Source organism: Symphodus melops, assembly GCF_947650265.1.
Source record: "Symphodus melops genome assembly, chromosome: 17".
NCBI classification, from domain to species: domain Eukaryota; kingdom Metazoa; phylum Chordata; class Actinopteri; order Labriformes; family Labridae; genus Symphodus; species Symphodus melops.
The window spans coordinates 7,492,506-7,511,565 of NC_136707.1; the positions used below are offsets into that span (position 1 = coordinate 7,492,506).

A 19,060-nucleotide genomic window follows, 5' to 3' on the forward strand; every position below is an offset into this window, starting at 1 on the left:
GGGAAGAGCTTTACTTACACACACAATCACGACAGTGCGTGGTGCTAAGATCACGATCGGAGCTATAAGGGGAAAAGCCTATAAGGGTCATCAGAGTGGCAACACGTAAACACATATGAAGTGTCAACACTGCTGGCGTGATTTGAAAGCCGGAGTGAGCGAGTGAGTGAGAAGAATGCACAACGAAAGCCATGATTTAATTTAACATGTTTCACGATGGAAGCCGCTTCCGCGTTGTGCTGTGCTGGCCATGCATAAAGACCTGAAAATATAAGAGGATGGAGAAACATAACTCAGTAGTTGTTTACATTTTGACAATGAGCTATTAACATGCTTCTGCAAACAGACACACGCATACATTAAAACTTGGACACAAGCCTTATTTCTCTAATTATAAATGTGTAGTAATTTATCATTCATTTGCATACAGAGAGAGGAGGGGAACATTTTTAATTAATCCTTGTAAAAAATGGATTCATTGTTCATATTTAATCATTGTTACATGGTGCTTTGAGATGCATAGGCCAGCCTGCTTTCATGCATAGCTCAGTGGTTTACATGGGAATAGGGCCTGACTAATTGAATTGCTGTGTTGTGTGCTGTAACAGATCTTAATCGTGCGAGAGCATCGGCACACAGACAGCAAGTTCATGCCTCTCCAGGCCTGACATCTGATCGCTGGAAGAATAATTACAAACCGATGCACTGGACTGCTGCACTTGTTTACAAAGAAAAAAGGTGAGCTGATAATTAATGAGGCCCTCTGAGCTTTCAAGATTTCTTGTTTCCTGCTCAATTGTAATCTTAATCTGCCGATATGGCTGGAAGCGGTTATAGAGGCCCTTGAAATCACAAAGTATACAAGAATAACCAAAGACTCAAGTGTTTATCTGATATTCAAACTATTAAGGGGAAGATCATCTGCATGTAGATGCTGTTTTAAGAGAGCGCACCACAATAGTCTGGTCACATGGAGAGTCCTGCTAAGAGCCAATACTTGAGAATGAATGTGCAGATTTATGTGTTACCTGCATATTGATGAACGAATGTGCAGATGTAATTTAAAACAGGAGGAGTGAGAACAATATACCAAAGAAAACAAATAATCTATTAAAAGACAAGTTCAATTATTCAATATAAAAGGAATGAGGTGGGTTTCATTTGTATTATCAGTGGTGAATGTGTTGTGTGTGAAAGCATTATCAGTCTATGGGTGTGAGGTGTTGAAGTGCGCACCAACATGAAAAACTAAAGGAACAGATGTGAGCGTGTGGATCAGGCTGAGGAAGAGCCAGAGGTCAGAGAGTCAGAGAATGGATAAAGGAAGCCAGCAGATCTTTTTACTGTAGTCGAGAATGCACCAGGCCGAGGTGCAGCTGATCCTGCCGATGAGCCTCCAACCAGGACACACCTCCTGCAGCAAATCACACAGACTGACAAGAGCAGCAGGCCGGAGACTGCAGGTGGACAGGTGACAGGGTCGTCACTCCTGGACAATCTTTTTCTTTTTTTCTTTTGCCAACGTTTCGTTATCGCTTTGTGTGACACCTCCCCTTCAGATGGTTTAGGACATTTAAAATATAACCGCAAATATAACCGCAGCTTATTTTAGTAGGTTAGACAGAGGAGGCAGTATTCATGTTTCATAACCAGATCAAAAGTCTTAACAGAAGCATTCAAGTCATTTACAAGTAATTCCTTTAGCTATAGTTACACGGGACCAGAAATATCCAAAACACCTTTTGATTAAGGCTAATATATTTAGAGAAGCAAATATGGGAAATGTCAAATTAAAGAGCTACAACTGTGAAATAGCTCAAAGATATTCAGTATTTGAACAAGTGTACTTCCCGAGTCTGATCCTTAACAAGCTTTTCAGTCAATTTCTTCAGGAAATGGGAGAATATCTGACTAAGTAGATGGATTTTATTCAGTCCTGGACCCTGCTGCTGGCCCATGGGGGGGGACCCGAAAGTGGGGACACCATTACTCTGCTTTTATTACAAACACTTCACTCACTCCATCTTCTGTTATCTATCCATCTATATCTGGCTGGTTTCAAAATTGCCTGGCTTATCCATCTAATTCTGTGGCGTAAATAGTATTCAGCGTACAGCTCCAGTGAGAGAGAACAAAACATCCCCCAGTCACCCTTTGCAAAAATCCCTGACAACAACAAAACACCTGCTGCTTCGGCTGCACTGATGAGAGGAGTGAGAATATTCAGCGCTGTGCGTAGTCCAGCTCCGGTCTGATAAACCTGCATTTTCTGCTGAGGCCTTTTCAACCTGAACATCCAAAGCCATCATTTGTCCTGCTGGTTTGAAAACATGAGATATATTTGCATAGGAGGTGTTGTCCATGGTAATGGAGGGCTCCAAATGTTCCACATTTGTTTATCCAGTCATTACAGGGCTCTCCAACCTGTGTGACTACACTGTTGTCTTAGCGGGAGCCGCACTGTCATTACAACCCCCTCCTCCACCCACTTTTCTTCTTCATCTCCATCGTCACGGGAGCAGCAGCCACAGGGAAGAGCAGGTCCACAGGAAATTGGGAGTGTGACAAGATAAGACCCAGCGTTCATCTGATACAGTTCCCAGGCAACCAGTAAGAGCAGTGGGGAACAACAACAAAATACTGAGCAATGTGTTAGCGTGTGAGTGTTATGGAAACATTGTCACATCAGCGACGTCCCCACATGAAAGTATACTCTGCACATTCAAAACGACTCGAGCAACGGACGCTTACTCAACCCCGCAGACAAGTCGAGACTGCGTGTCTGGGGAGTTGATAATGCACTATCATTCTTCGAAAACAGAGAACGCAAGATGTGTGACTGTAGACTTGTCTCACGTCAGCTGATAAAGTGTTATTAAAGAAGCTCAGAGTCGCAACAAAATTCATAAAAACTTCCACTGTTACACAAAATCCTTCAATCTGACGCAAGACATGTCAAAAAAACAAGATGAAGCAAGTTCAGACTTTTCACTGCAGTTTAAGCATTTTTTAGGCGTTTTATTTCTTTGTCTTGACTTTATAGAAGATAGGAGGGTTGATGTTGCCAGATTTAAAAAAAAAACAAAAAAAAAACAGGTCAACAGGTTTTTTTTTGTGTGCTCTCTTTTCTCATTTAATCAAAAAGGTCCCAACACGATAAAGTGTGTTCCTTGAGCACACTCTGGGGATAAAGAATGAACCAGGATCGTTACCAAGTGGCAGAGGGGGAGAATGTGTTTGTCCATGTCGTGATCTGGCTGCTTAGATACACTTTGGTCTTTGTTGTTCCTCAATGGGGTCTTCCTGGAAGCACACAATCACGCTCTGGTATAGAAACACGTCAGCAAAAAAACCCCCAGCCAAACCCACCCCTACTCACACACACTTTCCATACATTAAAGTCAACTGGAGGTCGACCCCAGTCACCTCAGAAATCTCACAGAAATACCTGAAATAACAACAAAAACAGTGTGCTCGTTCTCACAGCTCTCCTGCCTTATCTTCTAAGACTATCAAACAATGTTGTAGGCTAGAAAGGGATTTCGTGCTAACATCAGCCGTTGTCTTACGAAAGCTAACGCTGTTTTTACATTCCTGTGCTATCACTCAGGTTCAGCTTCATAAAGCCCACGCAGGGACACAAATCCAGGTAACCCATCACTCTTATGGTCGAACACTTTGTTCATTACACCTGGATATGACAGCTGAGCCATCCATCTGCCCTCCATCAGCGCTTCAGAATCAGCAATGCTGTGATTTAGTTGGTCACCTACGCCATTACTGCAGAGGTCAGATCTCATCTCCAGAAGCTTTACTGACATCATTAGACGTCAAGCTCATGCGTTTAATTCGATACGATTTACTGTCTCACATTCGTGGAATCAGGAGCAGAAGCTTTTTCTGGATGCTTGAGACAGTTTGTTGAGACAGTCAAGTCACAAATGGGCGCATGTGAAAGACAGAGCTAGTTCTTGGTTAGCTGTTGGAAAAGATTCAGTAAGCTTGATAGGATTTTCATTCATGAGGAAGTCCTGTGGCCGCTAAAAGACTGATGCAGATGAGCACCTCAGCCAGGCCGAGGAGGAGCGTCTAATGTGTCTCTTTATCAAGCACAGGTGGTTGACAAGCAGCCCAAACTAGATCAGCAGGATGTGTACAAATCTGCACCAGGTGTTATTTTTAATTACTACACGACAACAGCAAGCCGTCGGGTAGAAAGGCAGCCAGATTAATCGCTCTGAAAGGTGAGTGGACATGATGTTAGAAAGTTAGCATCTGTTTGCAAATATAGAATGACATGAATTAATCTATTTCTAGATGTGTCTGCATGTGTAGAGTAGGAACAACCCGGAGCATCTTTGTGTTTCTCTGACCTTTTTTAGACTCTAAAATGTTGGCAACAAATTGATTTGTGTTGAAGTCACAGGCAGAGATCCTCTTAGTAAAGGAGGAGAGACGGACACAGGAGGAGCACTTAGCTGAGAGGAAAAAAACGGGGCTTGATCACAAACGCACCCAAACAAAACTGAAACTCTGACCTTCAGTTCTCCTCTCAGAGACGCACATGTTCCTCACATGTGACAGCCAATCCACCAGAGACATTTAGATTTCACATTTAACATTTCCTGTCCGCGTCACATTGACAGCAGGAGCATTTAGGAAAGCCGGTGCCAATTTCTGCTGACATTCAGAGATCAACAGCTTTTGGATGCAATTTAGATCCTAACAGAAACCGGCTATCATCCCCTAATGTCGTCATCAAAACAAAACAAATCACACCATGAAAGGATGTGTGAGGAGCTCATTCAGACTTTTCTACAGTGTGCTCCAAAGAAACATCACAGAAATAAGTAGCAAAGAAATGGTAAAAATAGCTCAAAAACAAACCAGTGCTGAAAAATCAAATGTCTGGAGACAAACGTCACAACTACCTTCACATTTAGTCTCCTGAGGAAGGCTCTTTTGAACCTTAAGGACTCTAAACTCGCCCTTTTTAAACTCATACTGGTTTGAATACAGTTTACTTCAACAATTAAAAAACGATATGTCACAACTAATCATGAATAGCAACAAATGTCAGATTGCTGAACTTATCGACAAATAACATCTAATTAAAAATGTCAGTTGGGAACAGAAGAAGACTCGCAATGTGTCAAAATGAATAGTTTCCAGTGAAATGTTTCACTGACAAGACGTTTTCTAAACTTTAAACCAGGGCTGACAGCAAGTTAAACACCATTAATTAAGGTCTGATATTAGCGTGTTACTTGTTTATTAATCATGAAACTCAGATCTTCTTTATTCTGCTCTCCCCTCTACTTCCTCCAATGCTCACAACCAATTCAATACAGCAACCAGAGGCCTCGGCTAAACAATACGTCATTTTAAGATGTTAAAAAGGAAGATTTATACGGCTGTATTTTGTATGGAGGTCAAAAAACACCTAAATGTATGTGCTAGTCTCCAGAAAGGAAAAAATAAGTAATAGTCCCTGAAAAGGGGGGGCGGAGAGAGATCTTCCAAATAGTTTACAGAAATAAATATGCTATTTACTGCATGTAAAATATAAATCACAGCTTTATTCTGTTATTGTTTGATGGTGATGAAACATGTAGTAAAAAAGATTAAGGTATCAAACATAAGATGATTCATAAATTAAGATCAGAGGCTTCAAAGGGAACAAATAGACTCATGTACAGTTTATTAATTCACTGGTTGAAAACATTATACTAATACGGGGCAGCTGAAGAGACATCACAGTGTTATGTTACCAGCCCTCATCATCAGCCTTCTCTGCCAGCCCCATTCATTTCAGGATCTTTAAGGCGTCCTATGTTGAGCAGGGTGCCGTGCCCACCCATGGTTGCTGCCACTGTAGCAGCTATCACACAATAGATAAGTGTCACTTCACATCATGAATCAGATCCTCTACTCTGCAGGGGGCCCCTCTGTCTCCCTGCGTGACCACACAACCCGTTTCTCTTCTGCTCGAACCATTCCTTCAGTGTTTGAACACAACGATCCGAGCTCATTTAGAACATTGAACGTTTTCATTTTTGCAGTACGTCTTTGTGGAAGCAAATTATAAGCAAGGGTTGGGAAACAGAATTCCTACTTTTTGACAATGAAGCTATGGTTAAGATTGAGCGGCCAACAAATGTGAATGAACAACAATAGATGCCGCCACCAGCCTCTAGATCCTCGCACACAAATAGGGTAGGGTAATTAGCTTAGGGTAAAACCGCTTATTCAGAAATAATTATAATGATACAATTTCGCTAACCAACTATTATGAGATAAACCAAAGCTGAGGCATATGTGGTTGAAAAATGAAGCCAAAGCTGGAGTGCAAAATCCTACAGTTCGTCGAGTGTCCTCTTGAGGCTGGCTCCAGGAGCATAAAGTCACATACACACAACGGTCAAAAAGTCTGTTTGTACAGCCTGGTACCAAAAACAATATTTAACTGATTAGTTATTGTCCTCATGGGCACATAAAGACTGTATCTGTTATGTTATTTATGTAGCTGGCCTGACTGACAGGTGGGCATGATGTAACGTTTGTCAGGAGGCTTTAAACCCGCCTCAGCTCCAGCTCTCAGTCTGTCTTTAGTTTGACTGAAAGTTAGGCTGAGACAGGATTTAAAGCATGATGGTTGCTGTCGGTAAGCCTCGAGCCCCATGCAGTAACAGATGGGTGACACCACTCAGGCTTTGTCCATAAATATTACAGTTCATAATACATTCCATGCATAAACCTGGTTTAGGGTTTTTAACCTACGTATTCATGGACAATGAGAGCACACTGGCGTTGAAACAGCAAAGGACTCGCACAAAAATCTAAATATTGTCTTTGAGGTTTTCAGTTTCGCACAAAGAGGGCTTTGTAGGGCTGCTGTGTAGATGTTAGAGTTTTCATCTCAGCTCTCACAACAACAACTCCACTGTTTATCTGTAAAAAAAAAAAAAAAAAGAAAACCTATAGGAAAGAGACAGTCACCCATGCTTAAATCTTGCTCTGTTACTTAGGTTTGGGAGTAACGTGACATTTGGTTGCTGAAGGCCGGAATCTGACTCAAAATGACAGCATACCAACGTCATTCAGTTTATGGCCATGTCAAGGGGAGATCAGCACGCAAGAGGTTTGCACACAATGCACACGACGAGGCAGAAAATATGAGAAAGACTTCCTCCATAGTTAAAAGTCATGTATTTCAGTAGTACTGATGGCAAAAGAGAGAATGACTAAAAGCTACATTTCCTTTAGTGAGGTCAAAGTAATCATTATGTTACATTATGCCTATCTTTTTATATATCCATTTGATATCATAAATTATCATTCTGTCGTTTGTTGAGGACAGACAGTGAAGATGTCTGTTTACACCTCTGTATGCAAACATTCATATAATCTACAAGAGAACAGTATTACAGAAACTGTTTGAAAAGATGCTTCCAAAATGACTTGAGTGATCTAAAACACGTGCTGCAACTGAATGTTTGTGAATGCATAAGTACATTTTAATTTTCTTCAGAGAGATTCTCAATAAATTATACACTAAACGTCGTGGAAGTAAAGACCGTACTTATTGTATCAAGCTCAGCTCTGCAGGCAGACATTTTTAAATATTTTATATTTTAAAACATGAACTCTTATTGTGATTTTGTATGTAATTTTATTGACTTCATCTTCAACTTCACTATCATCCCAAAAGACATTTGATCATTTTGACATGTATTGCCCTGTTTTTAATCTGAAATACATTATTCTTGGATAATTATGATGCTGCATACGTGATTAAGATGCATAATTATTTATTTGCAGCAATTCAATTTTTGCAGCAATTCAATTTTGCATACTATTTGTTGGTAAAGCGTGTGCTGCAGGATTGTCCAATAGGAGCACATCTCTTCTGGATGCTGGGCTGAATCACACATTTAGCATATACAAGAAGGGAAAAAAAGGCATGCACACTCACACAGACTCCTTCCCTGCTCTTCTTGCTCCAGCTCCACGTGTTATGTGCATTCACATGACCCCTGACCTCGACATTAGTATGTGAAAGTCAGTACATTTAACGTGTCCACGGGCAGTCAGTCAGACAGGCTGTCAGCTCCCATCAGCCCCTGCTCCTCTGTGATTCAGCAGCTGCATGGGGATCCAGGGGTGTGTAAGAAAGGAGGGATTTGGATGTAGGGGTATGTGTACTTTCTAGGCTTCCCACCGGGCCTGGAGTCACAGGGCACGTCAGGACGTCGATGACAGGACGACATGGAGACACGAATTCGCAGGTTAACGGAGGCCTACATTATTCACCTCCCCGTTGGACGGTTCTGACTTTTTCAAATAACAGAAAGTCATTACAGCTCATTCAGCCACTGGCTCTGCATCACGACACCTTTTGAAACTTCAGTACAGTGTGCCTGTAACGTGCGAGTCTGTGTGTGTAGTTCACATCCTTAAAACTTGTGATAAAAGCTTTTATCATGTCTTTATGTTATACAAGGTTTAAGGTTCAGAAATATGGGTTCCTGTGATTCACCAAAGTCAATTGGATTGACGGAAAAATTACACTAATGCCAGATTTCACTCAGTGAATGTATGACCCGTTTATTATCCTTAAAGAAAACAAAGGGCTTCTTTTAGTGAAGGAATGAACAGAATATATTAAAGACAACAACATGTCATTGAAGTCTTGTGTATAGCTCAGGAAGCATCATCTGATATCTGGTTGTATGCTTGTCATTAAGGAACAGGTACAACCCTTGACATTGATGAAAACGAGGACAGAACGTACCTCTGGCGGTGTCATGCAGCAGCAAAAGCAAAATATCTCAAACTGTGTTTATGGAGACAACAACATGACTTCAAGCTATGGCTGCCTTTCCATGTTCTTTTTGCTTATTGTTTGTCTGTCTTGTTCGTTTCCTTCTCTTCTGCCATCTGAGCCCAAGAAACCCAGCTCTCACTTTCACATTACAGCCTTATTATTATTAGTATTGCAACCTCAATTGGAAACATTATGTGGACAGTAAAACTGTAAGCATGCACATTTTACAGAATATCTCCGTCTTGTTATCCTGAACCCCTAAATAGCTTAGGGGGTGTACGTAAATGCATGGATCATTTAGACTATCATCCTCATTCAAGACAAGCAGCAGGTCAGTTCTTTTAACCTTAAAGACATCATTGCCACGCACTCTGGTGTCAGATTCTTGTCAACTGGCCTGTGTCCCTAAAGTTAGACAAAACTGGGATTGGCAGAAAAGATCTAGCAAGTTCTTAATGGGCACAACCCACATACTCAGCTCTGCTGCTCATCCCACAAATTCAAGTAACATACAATAAGATTTTCATTGGGAAGAAGAAACATTGCTGGCTGCTGTTTGGTGTATTAGCATCATACACAAAATGTCTGACTGAAAAATAAAGTGAAACATAAAAAGCCATTCATTCTATCATCAGGCTAAAAAGAGCATCTCGGTTAAGTGTAAGGAAATGACAAAATGTGTTAAATATGTAAAGGAGAGCTTTGCTAGTTACTCAGCCAGCTGCTTGTTCAAAATGTCAATAAACCAACCAGAAGAGATCAGCACATTACTATGTTTAAGGTACATTCAAATAGCCCATTTGCATCCCAAAAGGACTCTCCTAAATGTGCTACAACCAGTGACAAATTGGTGCCTGAATGTAATGTATTATGGTGACTGTACACACAGCAACACACAAAGCTCATAAAATCTTATAAGACGCTAACAGAGAAGCTAGAGCAGAGCTTAGTGCTATCAGAGCAACATTCATCAGTAGAGTTCAGCAGTGGTGGGTTACATTCAAAGTTCGACTTCATTTTATGAACCACAAGACATTTCCTCTTTGTTCTGTTTGGTGGGAGGGGAGGTCTATTTCAAGGGCTTTAAAAACTTCTGAGGAAATGGAAGAAATGGAGTGTTTTGTAAGCCACGAAGGGAAGAAGGAAAAATGAAGAGGGGGAAAAAAAACTTGATACAAGTATTATCCCTTTACATAATGTCTCAGTGCACACATGGATTCTCATAATCTCAATTTAGTTGAGAAGGCAATTCAAGTGGAGCTACTTATTTGAAACCAATACTTTCCTCTATACTCCGTCCTTCTTGGTTTCCAACTAACAAACAGCTGATTCTTAGTTTAAAAGCATTGATTTATCAACTGTACATTTTCATGCTCATTTTTTAGTATTTAGCAACTCAAGAGATAAATATATTCTGCAGTAGCTGTTAGAGACTGAAAACAGAACTAAATATAACACAAAACATTATATTTGTCTGTTGTTTTGTGTGTAACTTTTTTCCAAGCTAAAATATTGTGCTGCCTTGGTTGGGTTAGTGGATTTTCTTTTAATTTTTGAATTTAGAATTACAAGGTGCATCTAATAATAACTACGAGTGGGAGAGGGGACCAATTTCTACATTCCATTGTTCCAAAATTCCAATAGTGCAAAAAAAAAAAAAAAAAGAAAGTCCCAAGGCACCCATTTGTCCGATAACCAATTCTTCTGAAGGGCTAATGGTCTGGACGATTTTCCATTGGATTGTTTTACGCTTAGCTGTAATGCTTAGGGATGCATTCCCTCTTCTCCTAGTTATATCCTCACACTGATTCAGCACCATGGACAGCTACTGTCGTATTGATGAAACATTGAGGCTCTGTTTCACTTCATGCATTTTTTGGACAACTGAGCTTTCAGATCAATGTTTTTTTTGTTCCATTTATAAGCCTGGGAAATAGGCTTTGAATCTTTCAATTTTGTGTGGGATCTTAGAATGAATGTTTGAGAGCAAGACACCTTACTGATGGTCTATGCTAGATCAATGTGCAGAAGCAAGCCAACGAAAAGATGCCAACATACAGTTTGCTTGTAAGTTACACTTTAAGATCTATTACTATTTTGTGTCTCTTGTGATCAACAGTCAATAATATTTTCTCTTTATGATGCAGAGTGTGACTCACCACCCACAGTATAGAGGGAATGTTTAACGTCCTCTTTAAACACATGACCTGTCAAGCATCTGCTGAATTAGCTCAGCTGTTGTCATTTGGGTCATTAAACAGGGTGTATATATGTGGAAAACTCAGCAGTCAAGTAGACTTGACATGTGATGGCCACTAAAGCACATTCACCCGATGCCAGCAGGCCACATGAAAGAGGTTCTAACAGCGACTTTAAGATTCAAGTCACTCATCTCTTACAGTCACCGCTACTCCTCTATTAGCAAAAACATCACCAGGCATAAATGTTTCATCCAGCCAGTTCAGTGAGATAGTATTAGTGCATTTAAGAAGATATGAGAATAACAATGAGGATGTTTTGATATTCAGAGACTGAAGTGAGGGACTGCAATGAGGAAATAAAGCTATAAAATAATGTTTGTTCACAGGTAGCATACACTTTAAAATACACTCAAGATAGTGTGCAGACAAAAGCAGGCTTTTTCTGAAAGAGACATTATTCAAGTAGTATAGTGACGCCACTTTCATCCCTTTCCAGTAAATACAGGGACTCAACCAGTAGCATGTTAGCTTAGCATCGCATACAGAAAACAAAGGGAAACAGCTCACTTGGTTCCTAAACAACATTCGGTTTTCATACCAAAAGTAGCAATTACTGTTAACTGATACATGTCAAAAATATTTCAAAATAAAAGCCTTCCAGGAAACTGAGGAGATTACAGCTTTATGAACACGAGAAGGCTTTGATGCGAAAAAAGAAAGGTTTTTACCAGATACACTAGCAAATCAGAACATATTTTGTTTTCTTTCTCGAGATTCGGCTTATGGGATATTGTTCCAATTTAATGTGACATGTCACATGGGTCAATTTCAGGGCTTCTTCTTATTCTCAATATACACACTCTTCTTAGACTCTATATTAAAAAAATAATAATTATCTAAGTTTTACATTGCAGTTAAAGTTTGCAACTGCCCCTAATACTGACTTATTCACTGTACTGTAAAAAAAGAATCATGTGTTTTTCAGTATATAAATAAAGAATATTTAAAAGCCTTCAGAGCATCAACATACTGCTGTGTATGCATGTAAAAATAAATAAATCCTCTAAATGAAAAAGCATAGTGGAGGGGAGAATTTTTTTAAAAATCCAACACTATAATTTGCACTTTAAGTACAATGTTCAAGTTTGGCATCCTCTGTTTTTTTGGTATGTGTATGCTTGTGTGTGTGGGCATGCGTTTGTTTTTGTTTGTCTTTGCATGTGTGTTTGTCACTAGCACCTAGGGAGGTGGCGGCTGAGGCTAAATAGTGGTTGTGCATATATCAGCTTCACTTAATCATGGCTTTTAGTGCCTCGTCTTATCACCTGGAGTATGCATGAGCCTACTTCATCATCATGAGCATGTGCACACAACCACTCACGATCCAGCCACTGAGAGGAAGAGTGTCTAATTTATTCACCGATGTGAATGGAGCCGAGAACAATGAAGCTGTGGTTAAGCTTTTAAGCCATGTCTTCATTTGTCAACATCGCATCTTTGCTGAGAACACAATCTAATCGTTTATTCCTGGAATGTAGTAGCACACATCACATTCTCTTTCTCTATGTTTTTTGTTACTTATCTAATTCACTCTCTGCTCTCTTTTGAGTTCATAAATGTCCGACTATTACCTGGTTTTCTGATGATTTTGTTGATACAGAAATTAGTCACTTTAGGTAGTCTGTTAACGTTCCACAAAATGCCAACCATCAGTTAAAACATTTTTAGATCAAGAGAAGATCCTAAAATGTTTAATGTCGTTGTCGATCATAGTGCAGATTTGACTTTCTCCACAATCAGCATGTCAGCCGCTTACATGGCTGAAGTCTCTGTTTGGCACATTTGTCAGCCCTTCTGGTCTTCTCCTCAGGCACATTTGTCAGAGTTAACAATGATAAGGCTGGAAGCATGCAGCTAAAGTTTCACTATCACAAAGAGAAACAAAGAAATCAAAGACGTTTGCTCTTATTTAGTGGAAGCAGTTTGGTGTTGATTTTTTGGCTTGAGATTAATTAGGCAATTATCTGACTTGTGTGCCCTTAGACACACACACACGTTTCCTGGTAATATACATTGAATGCACATTATGAGGTAACCGATGGGTCAGTCAACTGTAAAAACCAGTTAGCATCTACTGATTAAACCACAGAACTGGTAAAGGGTATTGACTTTGAGCAGGTATTGAACCTGAGTGAAAAGGAGCAGCAGCATTGCTTCACCACACACGTACGAAAGCAGCAAAAAAGCTGAAGAGACTGAAATGTGGACTGAACTGATCCGACCCCCATCACAGAGAGTTGTGGACGACTGAGTGCCTGATGTGACCCATGCATACTGACAACAGAATGCAAGGAGATAATCCATGCACAGCATGATGACACTAGAAAAGGTCAGCAACTATGATTAGTTTCTCACACTGACCTGCAGAAGCACCTGCCACTGATGAGACTGAACAGTTTGCACACAAAAGCATCAAGTCCTCTTTCTTTCTGTGTTCAATCCCTTTCAAGCAGACAGAATTGATCTTTTGTTTGGAGGAAATACACTGAGTATCAAATGTAGAGCAATGAACACTGCAATTAGCTCTTCAATTTTTTTAAGAAAGCTTCCTTTGAATCCACTATCCTCTCTGTCCGTCTCTGTCTCTCTCTGCCTCATAGAGCTCTTTCTCTGGTGACTCAGCCAGCATACAGAGCCAGACATCAATACTTGATCAGGGTCCAAGGCAGCCTGCAGCTAGCCAGCTCCACCAGCTGGTCGGGGCAGCTTTACCGCAGAGAGGGGATGGAAAAGACCGGAAGAGGCATGGCTCACAGGCCCCTGCAGGCTTTCTGTGTCCAGAGAAGCAGCAGGAAGCACTCAGTGGTGAACAATCAGCCTCAGGTAGCTCAGAGAGGGCACGCTAGGAATACATCTTAAAATATCCAGAATACAAAACACTAAAAATAAAAACGCTACCTGTTGAGAAGTTGATGGATAAGCTTGTGGAGAAGGAGTTTGTTTGAGGAGTCCCTCAGGGGTCCTAAATGTGTTAAGTCTCATGTGAGACAACGGCCCAGTGCGGCGTCTGCCACAAAAACTCACTGCCTCTATTTTTCTCCGTCACAGCAGCGAGCAAAGCCACAGTTCATCTCAGAGGACACATTCAGGCCTGTCACTCTGTGGCATCTCCAGAGGAAACTTTGTCTCCAGGCAGAACTGCAGGACACTGAGGACAGCCTCCATTCTTATGATTTTGAACGTAATGTGAAATCCTTTTCATATGATTGTCAGAAAGAGATTTCAGCAATTAATGGCTAGAGGGGGATTTGAAGCTTTTAAATCACCAACTGACAAAACAAACAATAAAAATATGTATTTTGTCTGCAAGCTTCAAATGTATCTTAAAGATTTGGGTAGTTTCTGTGTTTCTACACACAGAAGTGTGTCGTCTGTCTGTGTAGAGTCTGTGTTGTAAAAATTTGGCTCAGACTCTTGGAAAAATATGAGAAAATTGCTGAACAAATTGAGACAGAGAGCAGCGCTCGTCTGTGCTGCCAGCTCAGTCATTGATCTTTGATTGTGAGAAAAATCTGCTCGGAAACATTTGTGTATGTTAGTTAAACGGCGGTGTGACAGCGTCCCACAGAGATTCATTTGTGCCACAGTTGGACGGAGAGAGAGCGTCCTTCATCCCTTCTGGCCTGAGGAGTCAAGACAGTAAGCAGTTAGTTCCTGGAGTCAATCCATCGAAGTATTTATAGTTCAACAACTGACAAAGCTCGACAAACATGTCCCACGTCTAATTAGCACTGAACTGTGTTGAATTTCTCTCCCTCATAAACAGTGTAAACAGAGTGACAGGCATGTCTGAGCACTGTTTGTGAAGCAATAATCACAGGACCTTTTTGGCTCACAGATCTGGAAATTCGACGAGAAGCTTCAAGCTAGCAGACTGTAGCCTGACACTTGTCTGTGAAGTCTGAACAATTAGGTAGGGAGGAAGATAAAGCCAACGATGCAATGATACACTTTAATGACCTGCACAGGCAGGAGGAGGCACACAATTTAGGAAATATTGAATGTGTCATCATTGTCTCCTAATCATTCTCCCTCTTTGTCCTTCCTCTTCAGCAACATGAAGCTGCCAGGCAGGGACAACAGAAATGGAAAGATACCTCTTCCTCTCTGATGTGTGCTCAACACAACTTTGTGTCATGGACCCCTCGGAGACTTCCTTTTTCCCCATGAGTCTGTGGGCTCAGCTTGCAGGACTGCTCCTGCAAGCTGAATCCTCTGGGAAGCCTCCCGCTCAGTCTGACAGTTTCTCCTCAGTAAACTGTGCGCTGCTAAACTGCACATGTATGAGCGAAGCACTGCTCCATACTCAACAGGGGGGCTTTTGTTTACAGACTTTGCCGCAGCATTGCTGACCTATAAACAATACAACATGGGTGAAACTGCTCGACTACACACATGGCCACAAATACACTCAAAACACACGGGGAGGAACAGTGACGTCCTTGTAAAAGTGACACACAGGCCGAGCTGCTATCTGCTTCACTGGGATCTGATGTGCACCTGAGCCTGGGGCCTCTCGCCTGTATGCGTCAGTGGAGAGATGAAACTTACACGAAAAAGGCCAAAGCATGATGAGATTGCAAATCCCTGTGGGGGGTGAAGTACGTCTGATCTCCCTTTTATTACCTCTCTTACGCTGCCCACCTTTGGACAACAACACACAGCAGCTCCGAGATGTAGTCTTTCATCCAAAACTCAGAAAGGAAACACAAGCTGATCCGCTCGTCGTGTGTGTGTGTGTGTGTGTGTGTGTGTGTGTGTGTGTGTGTGTGTGTGTGTGTGTGTGTGTGTGTGTGTGTGTGTGTGTGTGTGTGTCAGAGTCACTAAGCCGTATCAGACAAAAGCAGTAAGTCTGAGCGCTTCAACATCCAAATAAGAGGACAGCCTGCTTTCTCATCCAATTTAGGTAGCATCTTGTTGATTACTGTGGCGCACATGAGTCACCATAAAAATCTCAAATCACAGTAGGAGTAAGTGTTGCACAGTGTATGTCTCTATTAGGCATGTGGGGATGTATTTTGTGAAGATAAATGGACTTATTATGAATATTGGAAGGCTGATGGTGTGTATTGATTTATTTGGGTACCCAAATCATAGCACAGGAATAATTCAAGAAAGTCATTATGAGAAAAATTCTTTTGTCACTATGCATCAATACATAGTTTACTTCTTCAGGTCAGACAACACTGAGACCTGCACAGAATACGCAACCACTCAGCACGGATTCACTGGTTGTCCTCTGTGTTTTGTATTAAATTATTATTTCTCATTTTGATCATTAGCTCTTGTGAAGACAAAAATGTCTTTTATCTGAGTAGAACTTCAGTAAAAGGTGGATCTTTCTCATAGAGTTAAAGGTACCACTACAGAGTGGAGATGTTTAAAAGAGATGGTCTCAACGTACATGAGCACAGAGACTCGAGAAGGTGACAAACTAGACAGTCCTGTTATTATTAGTTTTTGTAGGTAAAGCCAAAGAAATGTAGTATTTCAACAACACTGAAAAGAAGAAGAAAACTTAGCTAACAAGTAGGAAAGACAACCATATTAGGAGGACAATGGGTAGATATAGTGTCCTCCAACCTCTGCTGAATCAAGAATTAACTGTGACAAAGGTCAAACAACCAAAGAAAAGAAAAGTAGAAATTCTACCATGTTTTATTCCCAGAATGCAGAATCTGTTTACACATTTGGAGCATGCATGAAAATACTGAATTTAGATCATATAGCTGCCCATCTCATGCAGTGCATCGTAGGAAGCGAGAACAATCATGAGCATGTTTTCCTGCATTGTAAACACTAATCAAGTTTCACTCTGCCACTGCACAAGGTCAGGATAGATCCAACTCTATTCCAGGAAGAATTAATTCATTAATTCCTTTTTGGACACTGTGCCAGTCTAGGCCCCTGATGTGGGAGACAAGAACAAGGACATCACTGAGTGTCCAGATGAATACACAAGAGAAACAACATCCCGGATCACAACATGTTCTTTTGCAAAATGTCAGAACAAACTGAGATGTACTCTGGTTTCTTTTGTCAATGCGGAACTGAGGGTCAACATGTTCTGTTGAATTTCATTTGAATCGATTTCCCAGACTTTAATTAAAAAATGGTAATATAATAGATAGCTGATGTATCTTGTTTCTTTTTTTTTTCAAAGTTAGGCAGAATTTTCTTTTCTCTATAATTTGCTATGAATGTGAATTATCTAAAAAAAAAAAAGGTCTTGTTTTTTTCCTTATAAATTCCAAAGACAATAACTTGTATTTATGAGTTGAAATTAATCTCCGCAACCAGATGAGCCTCGCTGCAGAAGCCGTGCCTGAAAATATTTATAAAGATCATTCAATGTTTAATTAATCTTTTTTGTCACTGCTTTAACAGTACTTTCTAGTATTCATCTCCTCTGTGTCTGACTGACTCTGGCTGTTCGGTAATGCAAAGACCTTCTCCTTTTTGTTGAGTAGGAAACAGTGAGCGCTTTGGGGGGGGGACAAGGGGAGGGAGTCTTTTAATTATCATGGCTGAACGCGCAGCACAAACAGCAGCACACAGTCACTCTTACAACCAACATCTTTGCCCCCTACATGGCAGTATACCCTGCTCTATTGCTGGGGGGACGACGACATGAAAAACCAAAATTTGTAAAGATGTAAGCTTACAATTTCAGAAGCATCAAAGATTGTTATTTCATCTTCCTGAGTTTATAATTTGTTGGTTTTTCCCTCCTTTTTAATGTCTTTCATCATCATCATCATTTCCTCTATATAAAAAGTTGAACAGCCACTAACACTAACAAATAAAAAAAACTCTACTTCCTCTGTATTTGGTTTGTTTTGTGAGAAGGATTCTCAAAGATAAAGGAAGCGCTATTAGGAGTGTGAGGGCTCATTTGACACTGCTTAAAGTCAACGTACTATTACAGCAGGAAACCCATAAGCACACCACAGACCAGGTCAGGCTAAAATGTTCATGGGTTTATTAATGTTTGTCATCAAAAATCATAGTTGATTAAAAAAAAATTCATCAGTTCATGTCCCTGTATTATTCAATAATATTCATGCCCCTAACTCTGATGACTCACAGTTAATGAATGGCCAGTTTGAACATCTTTCTTTGCTTCACAATTACTTCATATTTGGAGGAGACGCAAATGAACGATTAATCCAACTTAAACCGCTCTATCCCTTAAACCCTGGCCCCATCATTACTGTCAAGATCACTTTCTCACTTCATGTCAAAGAATGGTTGCATTAATCCACAGTTTGCATCTATCAGATGATTCAATTAAATTATTCATTCATTTCTGCCACAACTAATGACTTTATTGCTATTCATCAGGATGCAGTGATCCCATCTCTTGCTCATTGCTGTGGGTGTTGCTAAAGGCGTACCTTTAGGGTCAAATCATCTCCTATCTAGTTCATTTGCATAAAACCTGTAAAGCTAAACTGCAAGAACTCTCTATTGACATTAGCAAATTTGATGAAAAACGTGTCGCTTGCCCCTCCTGCAATTTATTCAAACATAATCTTGTATTGTAGTTTGAACTTTACCTCATCACAGCCACTGTCACTGAGAGCCTTCTCTTGCACGCACTCGTCATGCTGTATAAACATGGCGATAAGTCAAGCAGTCTCCTGGCTCATTAATAACACCACCAAGCCGCTTCATGCATAATCCCCCAAAATTAAAGATCCATTTGGTACATCTCTTTTTACAGACATCTAAATCTTCATCTGATTCACCTGAAATGAATTCTTTCTTAGATAGTCTCACTTGTTGTCTCATCAACTCAGATGTTGCTAAAGAACTTAATTTATGTAGACGACCCTTGTTATGAAAAGAGGGCAAAATAACAAAGCTTGTGGACATGTTGGACTTTCAGTAGAATTTTTAAAAAGGTTAAAATAAACCAGCCCTACTAATGCACTCTGTGCACTCGGCTAGTTACTGCATCTCTTTAAGA

At 40.5% G+C, this 19,060-nt stretch overlaps 1 long non-coding RNA gene across 1 annotated transcript in view; it reads right to left on the reverse strand.

Annotated features, from left to right (window-relative positions):
* Nucleotides 1–19,060, reverse strand: part of LOC306838189 — a 68,611-nt gene that overhangs the window by 47,221 nt on the left and 2,330 nt on the right. The gene's annotated exons all lie outside the window — the stretch shown is intronic.